We start from the raw sequence: 16545 nt of genomic DNA, 5'->3' as shown, positions 1-16545 counted from the left end.
GTATGTAGCCAGCAGCCAGCGTGAGCAGCCAGCAGCCACAGTGAGCAGCTGTCCAGAAGCCAGCGACTGATCTGCCTCGCCAGGGAAGAGGGCAATGATGGTGCCAACTTGGGCCAGTGAAGCAACATCCTCCACAACTAGACTGAAGAACAAAATGACAGCAACTTGTCTGTTCCCCTTCCCCAATTCCCCAGCGCTGTTCCCATCCTCCCAGTTCCCCAATTAAAAAAAAATCTTAAAAAAATAAATAAATAATAAAAAAACAACAGCAACTTGTCTGTTCCCCTTCCCCCAATTCCCCAATAAAATCTTAAAAAAAAAAAGAAAAGAATCAAAGGGCAGATAAAGAGTTTCCCAGACAAGATAAAGCTAAAGGAGTCATCACCACCACATCAGAATTACAAGAAATGTTAGAGGGACTTCTTTAAGAAGAAGAGGATTAAAAAAAAGATAAAAAATGCGAATAATAAAATGGCAATAACTACATATCTATCTGCAACTACTTTAAATGTAATAGATTATATGCTCCAATCAAAATACTTAAGGTGGCCGTATGGATAAGAAAACAAGACCCTTACACACTCTGCCTACAAGAGACTCACTTCAGATTGAAAGACATACATAGACAGAAAGTAAAGGAATGGCAAAATACTTCATGAAAATGGAAATGAAAAGGAAACAAAAAAAAAGCTGGGGTAGCAATACTTATACCAGATAAAATAGACTTTAAAACAAAGGCTATCACAAGAGACAAAGAAAGACCTAGTAATCCCACCTCTGGGTATTTAGACAAAGAAACACAAAACACTACTTCAAAAAGACATGTCCATCCCTATATTTACTGCAGCATTATTTACAATAACCAAGATATGGAGGCAACATCATTGTCTATCAATGGATGTATGGATAAAGAAGTGGTACACACATACAATGGAATATTACTCAGCCATAAAAAGAATGAAATCTTCTCATCTGCAACAACATGAATGAATTTATAAGGTATCATGCTAAGTGGAGTAAGTCAGACAGAGAAATACAAATGCCATGTAATTTCACTTATATGTGGCATTTTAAAAACCAAAATGAACTAACAAGCACAGCAGAAAGAAACTCAATAGATACAGAGAATATTTTGATAGTAGCCTGATGGGAAGGGTTTTAGGGGGATGGGTGAAAAAGGAAAAGGGTTAAGAAATACAATTTGGTAGTTACAAAATAATCATGAGGATATAAAGCATAGTATAAGGAATATAGTCAATAATACTGTAATAATTATGTAGGGTATCAGATCAGTACTAGATTTACCTGCATGATAACCTCACAAGTTATATAAATATCTAATCACTATGTTGTACAACTGAAACTAATATGATATTGTATGTCATTTATAACTGAAAAAAATTTTTTAATTAAAAAAATATATACCAATTTATCCATCCTACCATATGTGGCTGAAAAATGATCAAACCACATACTTCTCTCTCTACTCACAACCATATGGATTTCATAAATATACATTTGAAAAAGCACATTTTCATACCCAAGCTGCTCCAAGCATACTTAAATATTTTCTAATAGCTAAAACATCAAAACACAGAAATGAAGAAAGTAGTGTCCTTCCAAGGAAAGGAGATAATGACCAGGATCTAAGATGAGCAATGATCTTTGATCCAATCATAAGAATGAGGTGAGCACTCCTTCGGTAGGGGAGGGTACAAAAGGATGATCCCAAAAGCTGTCCACCTCTGGGGAGTGAGCAGATTACCTTCCCCCCTATATAAAATAAGAAGAACTGCCTTCATAACATAGTGAAATGTTGCTTTTTAATTTTATTCATGATGGGTTTTTTAAATATTCACACACAGAAACCCAGGGTCATTAATTTTATATAGTCAAAATGATCAATATATTATTTATGATTTCTTCCTTTTCCTTAATTCTGATATACCATTACCCATCTGAAGATAAAATGAACATTTATAATATAGTTATTTATGACTTATTTTTTTAAATGAAACTTTTTATTTCTTTTCCAAAAAAATTTTTTATAAACAGAGTACATTATATTACCCCTGGAGTATTCTCTAACAATGTTGTCAGATAGAAATATATGTCAGCCGTGTGTCTAAATTCAAACTTTCTCGTTACCACACTAAAAAAATTAAAGAGACTTGGCTTACATATATTGTGAAATGATTACCACAAGTTTAGTTAACACCCCTTATGTCATATAGACAAAAAAGAAAAGAAAATGATTTTTTTTCTTTGCAATGAGAAGTTTTAGAATCTACTCTCTTAGCAACTCTTAAATATGCCATAGAACAGTGTTATCAATAGCCATGTTGCACATTACATCCCAGTACTTATTTATCTTATAACTGGAAGTTTGTACCTTTTTTTTTAATTTATTACTTACATAGTGCTATATGTCAATTATATCTTAATAAAACTGAAAGAAAAAAAGAAGGTATATCTATAGTCATGTTTCTAGTTAAAAATAGCCTATACCACCCTTTTATTTTAATTATTCTAATAACATTCAAATAAATACTTGTTTCCTATAACAAAATTTCAGAGTCCCAAGCTTAAAACTCCTTGGAACTTAACAATAAAATTTTTTAATATTGAAAAAAAATTAAAGAGAAACATGTGAAATTGATTTTAATAATATATTTTATTTAACTCAATCTTTCAAAAATATTGTCATTTTAACATTTAAACAATAGTAAATAATTAATGAAATATTTTACATTCATTTTTCATTACAGTGTCTAGTCTGGACTAGGCCCAAGATAGAGTCACCTATGCTAAGCCCCCCATCAGTAAACTGAAACTTAACCAAGTTTCTATGTCCAGCTCTCCCCAAAAATGGAAGGCTTAGATCAACCAATCAGCACATGCCTGTTCAGCACATATTGCTTAACCTGGCTCCAAGACTTCCTTTGCTCCATGTAAGGAAAGTAACCCTGCTTTAACCAATCAGTAAATGCCCAGTATAGCTTCCTTATTCCTGCTCCCCTTAGTCTATAAAACCGTCTCACTTTGTACAACTCCTTGAATCTCCTTCTTATGTTTTAGACTGGATGCTTCCCAATTCATGAATCACTAAATAAAAGCCAACAAGATCTGAAATTTTCTTTTAACAATAGTAAGTCTTTGAAATCCTGAGTGTATTTTACACTTACAAACATCACATTTCAGACACTAAATATTCATCAGCAATACTTAGCATACATTTACATTTAATAAATCTACAGTTGAAAAAGTAGATTCACATATCCAAATTTTCCAAACTTAAAATGTTTCCATTAAATGAATCAAGTATCAGCCTTAAAATTAAATTAATTAAAATTTAAAATTCAGTTCTTCAGTTACACAATGCACATTTCAAGTTCTCAATAGTCACATGGTATCAGACAGGACAGTCTAGAGAATCCATATCTGCTTAGTGGCTGAGTGGAGATTCAATTTAGTGGATCTCTTTAGTATACAGTACTTACTATATACTTAGCTTAATGAAACTCATAGTCCAAGCTTATAAGAACTTCATCATTTTGGAGAGACAAGGCAGAAATGATAGATGATAGATAGTTGATAGATAGATAGATGATAGATAGATAGATAGATAGATAGACACATAAATAGATAGATAGTTGATAGATAGATAGATGATAGATAGATAGATAGATAATATGTAGATATGCTAAAATGTGTGAAAAATTTTATGTCATTTGTAGACCTTATAGAATACCTACAATTGGAAAAAGCAAAATAGCTTAAGTTTGCTTCAAAATTAGGAGACAGTTGAGATTTGGTCAGGGCCCCACAAAAAAACTATACCTTTAAAATACATTTAATCTAACTACTTTCTTTGGTGTTTTCCTCATTAGTGTTAATAAACAGAAATTTTTTATCCTAATTATGGTAAGTTATATTTCTCATTCATTTAAAAATGATTAATATATATAAAATTCAGTTGTATTTATAAGGAAATTTGCAGTGAAAAATTTAAGGTAACAAAAAGTTATTTTCTAATACTACACCACAAATATTTATAATTTCAAACCCTAATATGTCTTTCCCAATCAGCAGTTAAAATAGAAAATAGTTTTATGTTTTAAGAAAACACATTTTATTCCACTGCTATTTCTTTTGCTCCATCTCTGTGAGCACAACAAAAGTTTTATAGATGAGTATTATGAACACCAAAGTCAAGTGTTTATCACCAAAATTCATATAATAAGCCACCACTATGCTAAGAATTCATTGTAAAACTTATTTCTTGTCCTTAGAGCCAGAAAGTAATCAAATGGCAGCATTTGACAATAATCAAATTCATATTTAAATTTCATTTGTTACAAAATGGGGATAGGGGACCAGAAATAAAAATATAATGTCTAAACTTATAGAAAATAACTTAAATTTAACCTAAAAAGACAAGTTTTAAAGTTAAAAACTAAAGTCTATAATCTCATGAACAATCATTTTGAAGATTTATTGAATAGTTGTCCATCAGCCACAAAAGACAAGTTCTTTTAAAGCACTTTAGTGGCAGAATATCTTCCTGAATAGACCATTGGTTTGCATTGCAACAAATCACTGAAGGAAGGTATGAGCTTCTATTAGACATCTTTTTAAACATCAGACTGCCAGTGACCTTAAGTATGGGTTCTATTTTCATGTGTCTCCATTGATTTCTGTAGGTGCTGCATAGGAACAGACCCTTTCTGTTGACAGCTATAGGAATAAATCGCTATAGGAAAGAAAACCCTTTCAATTTTGGAAATATGTGGGGATAGGTCATCTTTAAGATATTCTAAACTTTGGAAATTGGTTCAAGTTACTGCCCCAGTACAGTTTTCATGATTCCATTTGCCTTTTTTGAAATCAGTGAACCACACTTTCCTGTGAAATAAAATAAATGCCCACATGATTCTAGTCATTTTGTGATAAAATTTGGATTTTTTCTATTGAAGATTTTGGAGTTTGATTTACGGACTTAGTTCAGATAGGACTTCTCAGCAGCTGTTGGGTGAAAGGTCTCTTGTAACACACATTAGTCCTAATTCAGGCTCATACAGGGCAGCTAAAGATATATCACCCTGATGCATTTGTTATGGAAGTTGGGATGTTATCATTGTTTTTACAATTGTTCATATAGTAAAAGATGATTTGAGTTGTTATTGTTTCATTTTATGTGACCAATAAAATGAATGTTATACATCATGATATACAATCAACGACAAAACTGCTGACTTTACTAGGGAATAGAACAAAAATAGAAATATGAAAAAGGAACCTGAAGAAAACAAAATGATCTTGAGACTAGACAACTTGCTCCTTAAATTATATCCAACTTGTACATAATATTGTGCATGTGTACTGCAATTTGTCCTAAGAATATTTTTTGTCACTTCATGCTCTGCTAAATAAGCTAATTTTCTATTTGCCTCATTTTCTATAATTTGATATTGAAAGAATTAAGAAAATATATTCTAATGAGCAAAGTTTGTATTTGGAATTGGCTACCTAGACATTTTCCTCTAATCTTTGAGGTGATAGAGAGAAATCATGTTCACGTAACAGAGGCAGCTGATTTAACAGGGAAAACCATCTTGCCTTAGTAAACCCTGATTCTGAGCATTAATTTGAATAGCTAGTTAATTCCTTCAAGCATCCCTTTCTATTTTTCTCAGAATATGATGGGAAGCCAGGATTGGAAGAGAAGGAGGAACAGAGGAGGGAAAGACAGGCGAATACAGAAATAGAGTGGACAACTGCTGAGGCATGGCTAATCAGAAAGGACACTCCAGGCATCTTATGTAATAATAAAACTGGAATAAAATTGCCTACCCAAACCACTTGAGACACTCTGCATCTTTAATTTTTAAAGTTATGAAGACACTTGACACAGAAGGGGATCAATTACCATGAGTTTGCGTGCAAATACCTACTTAAGGAAAGCAGTGGGTCAGAGTCAGTAGGAAAATTGCAGGCTTGCAGCCATGTAATGGCAACTAATTACACTATTCCAGGGCCTCTTTCCAATGGTCTCAGTTGGCAGTAATGGTCATGGCTGGTTTATTTTGAATCACTTTGAGGGGTTTGAAGTTATTTATATATTTGCTAAAGAAAACTGGTTCTAATAATGAGTCCACCAAAACATTAAAACAAAAAGAAGTCCTCCAGTTAGCTTATTAGATACTCAAATCCTTGAGATAAATAGTTTGGTACCATTTAATAATGGAACAGATGTGTCTGGTGTAGGATAGAGGCAGCCCCCAGATCACAGTGGTACCTCTTATAGTGGGCAACCTGGAACATACACATTTTGGGAGATGAGATTTTTTAGTGTTTCCCCTACATAGAACAGTTAATAGAGTGCTTCATTTCATGTAAAATAAGTATGTAGTATTTATTTGTGTTAGTAATAGTTTTGAGGGCATGATCAAGTACTGGCATAGTTTCAGATTATCAAGGCAAATTCAATTTTTTTTGTTGCTGTTGTATTAGCTAAAATTAATCAGGTAATTTAGTGGAAAAGTCTTTACTCTTCATTTTTGTTCCATCCCCACAAAGCTTTGAGGGATTAATATTTCCATAAGGTCAAGTTTGAGGGGAAAAAATAACAAACTGGTCAGGTCAACAAGGAAAATAAACTTCATTATTCAGTTCAGAAAAACAAACCATTAGAAGCTAAATGAGCACTGTCAGATTTGCAGTGAACAATAAATATAAGCAAACCTGCATTTATTGCCTGTATTTCCTTAGGAGAAACTTACATGTCTCTCACCCTATTGAAAATATGAAAACCACCTAAGTAGACATGACTTGTGAAGACCAAGCATTTCTATTCTTTTTTCCTATTTCTTATCTCTTAGTGAGTTGCCCATTAAAAGAAATGAAATTAGTACTGGTTATGTTCTACTTTCTGTTCCACTGAATATACTATTTTAATGTATATTTAAAAAATTAATCCATTATGTATAAAAATAAATCCAAACCATGGTAGTTCTCAGAAAGTCTATTCCAAAGTATATCACCTTTACAATAAATAGAGCTTTGTTTATGAAAGTAGCTCTATAAGTCATTTTTTAAATGATGTATTCTCAGCCTTTATGACCACTTGTGTCATTACGCACATAACATGCTGACCTCCATCAGATGTAGTGACCATGATGTCAAAACTGGAAAGAGATTATTGTGAACACTACGTATGTCACCAAGAAGCTGATCAGATTTCAACGTCAGCTCCTCATTTTGACAGCTTGAATTCAGTAGCAGAACCTTGTTTTGTGTCAGTTCTTAAAAGCATAATACATACATATTCACACATCTAACATAAGTCACACAGAATCTCATATTCACGTAATTTAGCTTTTAACATAATAAACGTTACAAGAAATGCATAAATATACATTCAGAATCTCCCCTCCTTTTTCTCTTTTCTGAAGTTTTCACTTTATTTCTTTCTGAAATTTACAATCTATTTGAATTAGGAAAGGAATGTTGGCACAATGCTGGGGAATACCTGGCTCAACATTGAGTAAATGATTCCATGCTTGCTGGCGTCCTCGAACCCACAGAGTCTGAGGAGGCAAGATTGAAAAGCTACCACTCTCTACTGATACAATGACCCATGTGCTGAATAGAAGTAGAGTTTTGTTTTCTTCCATCCACTTTGTGGTCTACTTGGGGATGGAAGGTTGTTAGCAGTGGGATAGGAACTAACAGCATTACATGCTACAAAGAGCAACTGCCTGAATGATTTTCCTAAGCCAGAGCCAAAGCAAAGCAAATGCGATACCCGCACCCACCCCCTTCACCTCTCTGTCAGCCACATGAGAGTGGAGTTGCACAGCAATCTCCACAGGGCAAATTCTGTGACAGAAGCTGAATTCTGTGGCCAATTGCATGGCGGCATGGGTCTGCCTCAAGTATGGAATTTAAATATTGAATACAACATACATTTTTTTTTCAGGAGCTATCAAAAATAAAGAATTTTATTAACACAGGTGTGTTTGCTTGACTTCTTTAAAAGAAAACACCTTCCAGCTAAAGCAAGATGGATGATGCTATTTGGAAATATTAGTAGCATATTATAATTTGGTATTTTAATATCAAATCCAATGAAACAATGACCAAAACTCTCATCGTAAAATTATTCAATCTTATATCCTTCAGTTAAAATGTGGCCAAAATATTCCCTCAGATCTGAGAGTTCAATGTAGAGTGTCTCTTTCCCCATTTTAGAATGTTATTTATGTCAAAAAATTATCTCTTCCTTTCTAAAGAGATAAGAGAAAAATGAAATGGAAAAGTTCAACTGCCAGCTAAACCTTTTAAAGATAACATTTACAGCAACTGCTCTACCCATATCCTGTGCCTGAAAATACAAGTAAATTGTATTCATTGAATCTAAAGTTTCAAGTACATAGGTCCAATGTGCATTAAATAAGTAACTACCTGCACTTAACTTTCTCCTTTTGTTTCTAGTTTTGGATAGAATTTCATTGTTTAAATTTCAAACTCAAAGCTACATAATTCTAATAGCCATGTATTTTTTGCTTTTATATTAGTATTTTTATATCTTAAAATCATTCAGGTTTATTTTATTCCATGTGAATTTTTTACATATAATATAAAAAGCAATAATTTTCTCATAAATAGTCCTCATACAAAGTCACAATAATGCATAGAACCAGAATTGAGCAGTCAGTGAGATTAAGCAATTATATAATCCTTGAAATTATAGAATCTTAAAACTAGAAGTTAATCTTAGAGATTATCTAACATAATTCATTTTATAGGTGAAAAAAATAGAGGTTCAGGAGAAATAAAGTGATCATATGGCTAGTAAAGGGCAAAGCTAACGCTAGCGTGTTTAGACCTTTGAACTTGAACTATTTTTACTCTACAAGCTCCCTAATGGAATAAAGATTAAAACAAGGTAATAATTACATGATAAATTAATGGTTGCCTACAACCATCTAAATCAGGAAAGTGTGAAATAGAGAAAAAGTGCCTTAAAACAGTTGGTTCAGTCAGAGCCCCAACAGGAAATAGATGACACACTCAAACAGGGATAATTGGAAGAGGATTTAATAAATGAACTATTTACCAAGGTGTAATAGAGTACAAGGAAAACACAGGAGATATCACCAGAGTTCAGGGCTAGAAATAACTGAGCTATTACTGTTCCGAGGCGTAACTTAAGGATGGGAGTGTGGTTCTGGAAGCCAAAGGGGTTCCTGTATGCAGGGCTACTTGACAGGAGCTCTGATCTTTGGTGAAGAGGCAGAGCCAATGTGAGGTGATCGTGCAGGGAGGGAAACAGGTGACTGACCTCTCTCTTCTTCCTCTGATCTCTTGCAGCAGGCTTTTCACAATAAGCTCACTAGAGCGTATGAGTACCTCTTGATACATTGTCCATATAGGTCAGATTTCATAGACAGGGAATAGAATGGGAAAGGCAAAGTGTGGATCTCAGAAAATAAATGAAGGTATGAAGTGAAGTGTGAGCAAACGAAGAAACACCAAGGAAACAGCTAAAGTAGAAAAACACAACGATTTTAGAATTAGGAGCAAAAATGTATTAATTCAGTGCAAGTTGAGACAAAGGGAGATGGTTGAGGGTGTGATGGGTACAAACAGGTTAAAGTTTAAGGAAAAAATTTCTTATGTTTTTAGTAAAGCTGTTCCAGTTGGTTCTGGGCTAGAGAGAAATTTCTATTAGATGGCACTGCTCTAATATTTATGCAATACTAAACATGTAATCTTCAAGTGAATATTGAGAATTTCTAAATTAATTCAGCCTACAAAATATGTTCACTTCATCTAAAATCTTTTTTCTTCCCTGTCTTGGCAAGCGGGCTTCTGTAGCATTTCCTTCGGTATTTAGTTGCCTAACTTTCCTGGCATTCCACTGTATGCCTGTGCTTCCTCAAATCCACTACTAATCCCACACCCTTCCTGAACAAACCATCCATGTGCATTTTCACCATGACTATCCCTTACACATGCCATGCACATCAGAAACCTAGCCCTGAGCCACCATTTTTTTTTACATTGCTCTGCCTTGCTTCTGGTTATTTAGAATTTGATTTCATCCCCAAGAACCCTTAAGCTATATAGAAAACAAAGAAGACAAATTCACCAAGTATGTGGGACTCATCTTCTAATGTTAGCAAGATTAGAACCTGCTTCCCTTTGATGGAAGTCTCTATGTCTTTTTCTGCCCTACCACATAGCCAAAGCTCTCTTTTTTTTTTTCACCAGCAAGCATCATTTGCATCTTCTTTCCACATTTCTTTGCCAATCAAAACATAGACTTCTTTTGCTAGGACATTTACCAACTCCATGAAATTTGTGGCTTATTATTTTATTTAGAATAATGCTGTCATTTGCCTAGAGTTCTTATTTTCTTTGATATTTTATTGGCCCCTCTAAGCTTCCGTTCCTGCATCTATACAGAGTAAATAATAATAGTTTCTTCCTCTTAGGTTGTTAAAAGCATATAAGATAATCCATGTAAAGTGCTGATCACAGCGCTTCAAGTAATAAAAGCTTTTTAAATGTTAACTATTATTATTATTACTCTCTAAATGGCTGTCCATGATGGGCCGATGATTTATTGTGAAAGATGGTAATGAAGCAAGCTAAGGGGTCAAGGCTGCTCCCCCAATGATGTAGATGAAAGAACAATGTTGTCCCCATTATATTCCCTTGGTATCAATGAGTAAGATCATCTCTAATGACCAGTTATTTTTTTTTCTTAGAAATGGCACATATTAATCTCCATCAATCAGATTAGCCAGTCCAGAATAAAGTTACATTTTTTAATGGTGATTTTATTTTTCCAGAGCTTGTGCTTAATGAATCACATATGGGGCACTCAAATTAATCTTGAAAAAAAATAAAACTGATAGGAATATTGCAGACTATATTTCTATAGATATTTTGAATATTTTGAGAAATAACTTTGCTGATAGATTATCAAATGCATGACAGTATTGGAAAAACCTCTATACTATAAGCACACAATCTAAGAGGAATATAAGCCAGCTGACTGAAATGCAAAGTACAGTCTGAAACTGAAATAGGATTAAAGAAATCACACAAAATAACCCAAATTAACACCACTACTAGATTATACATGAGATAATTCTTACCCATGGTAAAATAATTAAATATGGCCCTTTATTTAATTGGTTTATATTTGAAAATACAGAAAACTAATCTAAAAACATTGAACACACATCTCAGATTTAAGAAACATGTTATCACTTTTTCTTTAGATTATTATGGAAATACATAAAACAGTAAAGTTTTGACCCAAATCCTTTTTGTGCAGCCTAATTGATTCTATTCCATGTCATCTCCTTTGCATCCTGGCTGTAATTACCATTCTGAAATTGAAATGTATCATTTCCACCCATGTTTTCATACCTTTACATACAAATGTATTTATACACGCACGGCATATATTACTTTATGTGTTGCAAATTTTTAAATAACAGGTATCATATTGTGTGATCTTAAGAGTTCACCTTTTTCTCTCAACCTTTATTTTCTTTATTCACTGTGACTGCTGTATATAAAATTATCCACTTCTAATAAAGGATACTTAGTTTGTTTCTAGGGGTTTTTTCTCTATAAACAACAGTGTCGCATTGAATACCCTTGTGTATATTTTCTTGCACATATATAAGAGTTTTTCTGAAATAAATGCAACTAGATCCCCATCAGCTTAACTAGATATTGCCAAATTGTTCTTAAAACTTGCTGTTCCAATTTATACAACCACTACTTACATTTAAGAGTTCCCTTTATTCCACATTTCTAGCAGCGTATGATATTGTCAGAATTTTTAAATTTTTTATTGTTCTGGTGTATGTGAAATCAAATAGCATTGTTTAGATTTGTATTTAAAAGCCAAAGTTAAAACAAATTTTCAAGTGAATGTCTTTTAAGCAGTACATTACTGGGTTATGGATTTGAAGTAGCTTATTATATTTCCATTTAACCCATTTTGCACCGATTTGGAATGTTACCCGGTATGATAGATATTACAATGTGTTACCCAAAGAATGGCCAGTGATGCATAGATTCCTTTCTTTCCAAAGCAGAGAAAGACATGTATTCTATCCCATTTTCCTCATGCCCCAAATTACCCAGGCCCTTAACAAGAGCTCATTTAACTAGTAAATCAGACTATTTTTTCATTAATTTATATTTCTGTAAATAACAGCATCCTTAGAAATCCTCTATTTTCTTTTCCTTCCTCTTTTCCTCATCCCCCACCTTCTTTTTTCTTTTACTCCTATTCACCTTTTTTTTTTCTTAACTACAAGCCCATTTAAATACTCAGTTGTAAAGTGGGACTGGTTAGCCACTTCTTAAACATGACAGACTTTGCATTTGAGTCTTTTCATTAATACAGCAGCAAGATTTGAGGAGTTCATTAACTCTTAATTTGGAGTTTGACAATTCTAATAAGCCTATCTTTCTCCTAAAATGCTGACCCTCTCCAGTAATTTATATTTTCATTGTATTAATGTTAAAACCTGTTCTGATTAAAAGTTTCTGCAAAAAGACTTTGTTCCTATAGTAAGTCCCTAGAATATATTTTCTAATTAAGTAAAAATTCTGTAAGATGCCATACACCAGCAAGAACTACATGAACTAAGGACTATTTCCTAACAGTTTTCTGTTTCATTGTTATTGTCAATAATCAAAAGTAACCATGTATTTTATGTATACATATATGGTCATGACCTTATTTAAATAATGACACAGTTTGCTGAGTCGATTTATTTTTAAAATTATAAAGAAGATTTAATTGTAAAATAATTAGAACATAGTTCTATAAACATGCATTTTATATTAGTAATATCATAAGGTTTAATATTTGATTTTCATGATTTAATGATTTATCAAAAAGCAAACAGCAATAGTATTAGTTTGCTTTTTCTTCTCTAATTCAACTCATGTACTGCTCAACAAATTTTGATAAGTTATTATTTTTCATTGTACAAAAATTAATAAAATAAAACTATTTTGCCTTAATTTCAAGGCCCTCAATAAACTAACCCAATGAATTTGTACTGATTCATTTTCTATTATCCCTCTAAACGTACTCTACACCAGGTTTTTTTTTTACCAATTTCTTACTTTTGTTCATCAAAAGCAAAGGCCAATACAGGTCTCACTAAGCTAAAATCAAGCTGTCATCAGGGCTATGGTTCTTTTCCAGTTTCTAGATGTCACCCATATACTTTGGCTTGTGGCCTTTTTCTGCCATCTTCAAAGCCAGCAATGTTACATTTCTCTGACCATTCTTCTGTGGTCACATCTCCCTCTCTCCTACCACACTAAAATAGCTCCTCAATTTTAAGGACCCATGTAATCTGATTGAGTCCGCCAGAATAATCCAGGATACTCTCCTCATCTCAAAATCCTTATCTTAATCACAACTGCAAAGTCCCTTTTACTGTATCCGATAACACATTCATGGGTTCCAGAGATCTTTGGGGACTTTTAACCTGCCCATCACAATTTTCTATTCCTGCCACCTAACAAAGTTCACCACTACCCACAGAATTAGATCATGCAGTGGATGGTTCAAATAAAGATCATTTAGTGCAACCTCTCCTTTTACGAGTGATGCTACTAGTCTCATTGCCACCAGATAGTACATTTTTAGCAAATATTTGTTAAATGCTGAATGAAGTAATTTGCCTTTCTAGGCCCAGCTCACATAACAGCATTTCTTTGAAACATCAATTATGTCAGGTTTAATGGATTTCTCACCCAAAACTACTGCAGTATTTATCATCTGACCACTCATTTGCAATCTACCTTTTATACAAGAACAAATTACTTTCTACTCTCAGGTATCATATTTATTATGTTTCATTTTATGATGCTTCGACTATATGATAATGTTTTATACTTTTCTTTTTATTTCATTGTTTTCATTCGTTTATTCCATTGCGCCTTTGCCATAGTTCATGTGCCATATTTTACTAATCTGAGTTGGTTCTATGTCTAAAGGCAAGGCCTGCTCCCCAGTTCACTTTCCTTTCCAAGCTCACCTTTGTCATTCCCCATACAGAAGACATGCTAGAGCAGGAAGCCTTGCACAGGGGTGGATTTTCCATTTTCTCTTTTCTTTTCCATCATTTCTGACTATCATTGGGGTGCAGCTCAGGTTGCATTAACTAGCATCCTGGGCCTAGCACCACTGTAATTTATAAAGAAGTAGGAAGCCCCACTTTTGTCTCAGGCCTATGTGCCTATGATATTTCTTTTTCTACCAGAAAGAATCAGTTTTACTCATCACTGTCAGCCCAGTCTCTAGCACATTACCGGCATGTAGTAAGCACTTAATAAACATTTAGCATGTGAATAAATGAAATGATGAATGAAAGATTGACATTAAAATTAGACTCTTACTGGTCTGTGTTAGTTTGTCTGAGCTTTAGATGCAGGAACAGCACGGGTGGGTAGATGTGGCTCGTCTACTTTCTTAGCCCACCCTCGATACTCCTGAAAATCCCTTACATTGGTGCTGATATATATTTAGGATGTGGATATGTCTTTTTCAAATGTTAAAAGTCAACGAATTGTAGTCTAGAAAATGTTAATGAAAAAAAGACTAGGTCAAGTAGTTTGGCCTAAAAATGAAGTAGTAAAATGTTCCATACCAGAATTCACAGCAACAGATAATTACATAAATATTTCAAAACTACTTTCAGTCCTCATCCTATTTTTTGGAGAATGCACTCCACTAAAATGACTTTATTCAAAAATCCTGCATGTATCAACCTAGATGTCCTATCAAGTCAGTATTTTATTTACTTATACTTTTTGTATGTCTTTTTTTCTCTGATAGATCTTGAACTCCCTGGTGTGTCTGACACACTTTGTATCCTTAGAGCCTAGGACAGTTTCTGTTTCTTGAAAACAAAATTAAATTAATGAATAAAGGCATATCTCACTTGGTATCAGTCCTTCCTCAGATGTCTAGTGAGTATCAATATGTGCAAGGGACTCTAAGAGTTGCACATTCCCTGCCATCACAGAGTAAGAATGAAAAACAACCTCAAGGAAAGAATGATCTGTTCTCCATAAATAAGGCTCCTAGTTATAGATGAATCAAGGTGTCTCTCTAATACCTCAAGACTTCAGGACCAGATTAGCTTTCAACTTATGATCATGAAATAAAGTTGACTGGCTTTTGGATCTCATGTTTATGTCTTCTATTCACATTCAAGATGCTGCCTTCCTCTGTTCTTAGCAGTAAGCCTATCCAGGGGGAAATAGCTGCACTAATAAAGATGGAACATATATTTTGGTATAAATAGAATTTTGAAATATTTAAGTCCCATATGCACCTAATTTATTTTAGCATTAACTTGTATAATTAGTGTTTGGATTTAAATAGATTTTAAATAATGAAGTTTTTGCATTTATATTAGTAGGGTACTCAAGCATTATTCTTTACAACTTTAAGAGTTCAAGGACAAAGAGAAAATGCATTTTTCTTCCTAGTTCACTGATGATGAAACAGGAGCATGGAATTTTTAAGTACCTTATTCTAAGCTATATAATGAGCCCTGATTAAAATCACTGTTGGAAATCAAAGCTTTTTGTTCAATGGGTTTAACAATGGGCCATTCATCATTCTTGGACATTTTGCATAAGTAATAGCAGCTCAAATTTAAGAACAATTCCAGCAGCCATAATATCTATATTCATTCTACATTACAGGATTTAATTTTCTGTTTATGAATTCAGAATATTTCTCTGAATTGGATGTAGTTCAGTGTCTTATTATAGGAAATCATATTTTTTCCTGTAGGCTGTCAGGAAACAGTTACCCAGTTTTACTAAGTTATAACAATGGGTCTTATCCAAAAAGCTGTTATAAGTCATGAAAATGAAATCAATTTACTGGCGTGGCTCCTAGATTAAGGATTGCTTTATGAATAAATAAAATAATAGATAGCATCTCAAAGGGAAATGGACAATTTATATATTATCAGCCTGCTTCTTGCTCTTTACATATAGTAATGAAATAGTTACTATTTGGGATTGAGATGTTTCAAACTGTGGTGGTATTTTACAATAAAAAAGGAGAGAAAAATAACTTGATATCCCAATAATGATAAAAAAATAGAAATATTATTTTCTACACTACCTATATCCTCTGATAATTTTAATATTTTATGAATATGGATACTATAACACATCTTTCTATTTTATTCTCAATTTTTTCCAGCCTATTAATCTCTTTCAAATTTTATATCTTTCTAGTGATCACTTACAAAGTAAATATGCCTACCCAGAGGTTTGTGTAACAAACACCATTATATGTCAGTTTTGTGGTTTCATATGAGAAATTACCATTTTGATAAATTATTCTCTACCATTATTCTTGCTATTACTATGCTATTCTATATTACTTGATAAAAACTTACAAAAGATTAATAATGGTACAAGTGTAACATCATAAGTAAACTATTACAAATGTAAGGCAAA

The sequence above is a fragment of the Hipposideros armiger genome, unplaced genomic scaffold (assembly GCF_001890085.2).
Source record: "Hipposideros armiger isolate ML-2016 unplaced genomic scaffold, ASM189008v1 scaffold_587, whole genome shotgun sequence".
Lineage (NCBI taxonomy): Eukaryota > Metazoa > Chordata > Mammalia > Chiroptera > Hipposideridae > Hipposideros > Hipposideros armiger.
Note: the sequence above shows the minus strand (reverse complement) of the source record.